Genomic DNA, 3,924 nt, shown 5'->3' with positions numbered 1-3,924 from the left:
TTTCCTGTCTTAAGTCTTAGCATTAGAGTATACATGATTTTTTGTTATAGAAATTATTCTAAGGTAGATTAGCTCCATCAACAAATAATGATTACAATAAAGGAATAGATATGTAATTGATTTTCTCAGGTCAGATACTTTTAAAGATGCCACCACTTTTTTCAAAGCTTGTCATTTTCTCTTAAAATCACCTTTTTGGGGTCTGATGAGAAAGTGTGTGTGTGTGTGTGTGAGAGAGAGAGAGAGAGAGAGAGACAGAGACAGAGCAGTTGGAAGGAAATGGCAGATATTACCTTCGAAATGTTATAAAGTACATTCATGGACCATGTGGATTTTTCTGTATGATCTGGTATATGAACCATGTTTTGAATGTTATGTACGAACTGGGAAAGGATGTGTATTATGCAGCTTAGGTTAACTTTGATAATCATGTTGCTCAACTTTTCTGATTTTTTTCATATTTGAATTAGCAATTAAAGTCTCCCGCCATGGTTGTAGATTTATCCTTTATTTCTTCTAGGTTTCTCAATATTGATTATATACATTTTAAGATGATATTGTTAGGTGATGCAAATTTCAAATTGTTACAGCTTGCTGATGAATTGAACTTTTATTATAAAGTAAATTTCTTTTCCTTTAGAAATCCTTTTTGCCTTACGTTCATTTTTGTCTGATATTAATAGAGGAACAACAGCTTTATTTGGCTAGTGTTAAAATGTGATAGCTTTCCTCCATAAAGACAGTTAGGTGGCCTCAGAGGAGAGGAAGAGAATCAAGATACGAACCAAGGGTTAAGGGTTTATCTCCTAGAAATAAACACACTGTGCCAGAAATGGCAGCGGAAATTATACATCAGCAATAACTATTAAAAGTTGCCAAGTTGAAATATTTTGAAACTATTAATAATCCTAACAGCCATGCTAGAGTAAAATGAAATTAGCTATTATCTGTAAAATAAATAATATATGTAATATAATGAAATGTAATATAATGAAAATAAATTATAATACACAGTAATAATAAAGATGATGTTATTTCCATTCATTTATGTTTGTGATATTTACACATGTTTAAAATCTTTAATTTCTTACTCGATACAAGTATTCATTTTTGCTCCTACTGTTACCTTGATAATTTCTATTTTTCTTAGAGTTCCCTACATTGTGTATATGTCAGGTCACAAAACAAGGACCTTCCTCTGCCTTCAGCTTTTGATATTGTATTTATGAGGTCTCTCTGTAAAAATGCCAATTAATTGGGTAATTTATATTCTCATAATCTCTGGAGCATTTATTTCTTTAGAAATAATGTCATCGGTTATTCTGTCCAGTGTTTTTTCATTTATATTTTTAGGATTTATGATCAGTATTTCACTTTTGTCCTCTTCTACTTTGTCCATTACATACTGCATTTGCTGCTTTTAGCAGTTGTGTTAGAAATTATAGCATGCATAATTTACTTAGTGTGCAAATTTAATCAATATTACTACCCCTTTTAGGAAATGACAGAAAGTTAAGGCAGTTTTACTGTTTATTCTTTTAAGTTATTTTGTTATGTATCTCAATGTTTTCTTTCAATGAATTATTCATTGTTGTTGATCAAGTTGAAAATACCATTTGTTAAGAATAGGATAACTTCTAGGGGCTCCTGTGTGTCTCAATCGGTTAAGCGTCCGACTTTGTCTCAGGTCATGATCTCACATTTCATGGATTTGAGCCCTGCATCCGGCTCTGTGCTGATAGCTCAGAGCCTGGCGCCTGCTTTGGGTGCTGTGTCTCCCTCTCTTTCTGCCCCTTCCCACTCACGCTCTCTCTCTCTCTCAAAAATATTAAAAAATTAAAAAAGGATAACTTCTACTTACCTTTTTTTGTTTATACAAACAACTTGTTTATATGGAAAAACATACTGAAACAGTTTTCATACATTCTACATCTCATTTATAGGTTTTGTCATATTGTTTGATAATACCCCTGCTTAAAGTCCTAGTGTTTTGTTTGTTATTTCTGCTTATTCTTATTCTATTCTTTTGTTTACAAGGATACTACTTCTCTTGTATGATGCTGGCTTTCTTTGGGAAATTCTACATAGAGGTTCTTTATGGCTTAAGATGAAGGTCCCACAGAAGGTTTGTCAAGTGCTTAGGGTTCCTAATCTAAATTCACTCTGTAATTTCATTTTTGGCCATAAACTTTTGGAGGCTCAGCTTGTGGTCATAACTTCTCAGGGATTCCAACAAGTCTCCTCACAGGGCCAGAGTAACTCTGTTAGTACCTGGTGGTAGAGAGTGAATGAATTAAAGATACTGCATAAGGAAATGTCCTCAAGACCTATCAGGAACTTGGTTGTAGACACGATAAGTTTGGGATGTCTGTTAGAGTTCCAATGAGAGCAGACAAGGAAGCAGCGGGATAGAGTGATGGTTCATAAGAGAGGTCAGGGTTGGCTTGTAGTATTAGGGATGGAAGCAGAATAGGGGTTTTCCCCTCCTATAGTTAAAATAGTTAAAAATCACATCTCAAGGGTGATTTTTGGTTGTCTAATGATCCTTTACTGGAATATTTTCCTTTGTAGTTCTTAACTAGCTGGGCATTGCACTCCACCACTATTGATGGCATAAGGATCGTGGCCATCAACACCGCAGTGCACAGATTGGGCAGTCCCCAGGATCTCTTTAATGGTTCCAAGCAGTTCTCTGGCTAATGATCAGTGCCGCATCTGTTGAGCAACATGGACGATCTCATCAAAAGTGATATTCCCACTGTGCTTAATGTTTTTCTGCTTCTTTCTGTCTCTTGGTTGTTCCTTGAGGGCTTGATAATCAGGACAGAGGCACAGGTACCACCACTTCAGTCTGGCCTGTCTGTTCTGAATGGTCAATTTCACTATAATCCTCAGCCCTTTCCAATCACTGGTTGCCTTGGCAATGTCATTACCAACCATTTTTGGAGACAGATCCAGGAGGCTGATCTTCAGGGCCAGGGCAGACATAGCACTGACTTCCCCACCGGTGCACCTCAGGTGTGTGACTTTGGTCTCACTGGGGTCAAGTGTAGGTGGCATGGTAGAGGTGGCTGGTGTTGGATAAACTGGATTCAGGACAATGTGCCTTTGCCTCTTCCAAGCCAAAAGGCAAAAGAGGGATGATTTTCTTAAAAATGATAAATTAGATCATGTAATTCCTTTGTTTCCCAAATGGGTTCTGTCAATGATAAAGTACAATCTACACTCATTAATTTGGCTTCAAAGACTTGACATTTTATAGCCCTCCCCTTCCTATTGACCATATGGTTTTACTGTCCCACTAGTTGATGAAACTGGGTTTACACTTGTCTTTTTCCTTTTCTTGAATCACAGAAAGCTCATTTCTGTCTTAGTGTTTTTAGACTTGTTGTGTTCTCTTATTTCTCACTATGAGTGAGATTACTCAAATCTTTTTTGGGCTGTAACTTCAGATATTCAGATCAACTAATTTGGGGGGGGTCTGTCCTCAGCACTTCTGCCCTTCAGAGTTGCCCTGTTGATTATGCTGTTCATAATCAACTGACCAGGAGAGCTGTTGCAGCCAGTGTGCAGGTCTCAGTCCCGCCCTTAAACGATTTTTGTTGAAATGTCCCATTCTGTAATGTGGTCACCCTTCACCCTTATTTTTCTCAATTTTTTATTTATTTACCATCATTCATTTATTTTTTGCTTTTACCTGCTGCTAGACTATCAGTCTCGTAAAGGTAGATTTCTTTTGTTTACTGATGACTCTCCCAGATACAGAACAGTATCTGAGAGAGTGGACTCTCAATAAATACTTCTGAAGAATGAGATTTTTCTCTGTCTCAGAGATCTCTGTTTCCAGACGTATTCATACTGCTAAAAATAATTCTCCCACAGGAGCAGTGTGCCCAGCTAGCATGTAGCATCCCCATTCTCTAA

At 36.8% G+C, this 3,924-nt stretch overlaps 1 pseudogene; it reads right to left on the bottom strand.

Moving 5' to 3' along the window:
• Positions 1 to 2,574: 2,574 nt before the first annotated feature.
• On the bottom strand, positions 2,575 to 3,081 carry LOC102962174 (annotated as a pseudogene).
• Positions 3,082 to 3,924: the final 843 nt, after the last annotated feature.

The sequence above is a fragment of the Panthera tigris genome, chromosome A2 (assembly GCF_018350195.1).
Source record: "Panthera tigris isolate Pti1 chromosome A2, P.tigris_Pti1_mat1.1, whole genome shotgun sequence".
Lineage (NCBI taxonomy): Eukaryota > Metazoa > Chordata > Mammalia > Carnivora > Felidae > Panthera > Panthera tigris.
The sequence above is the reverse complement of the archived record's forward strand: the minus strand, read 5'-3'. Positions and strand labels throughout refer to the sequence as shown.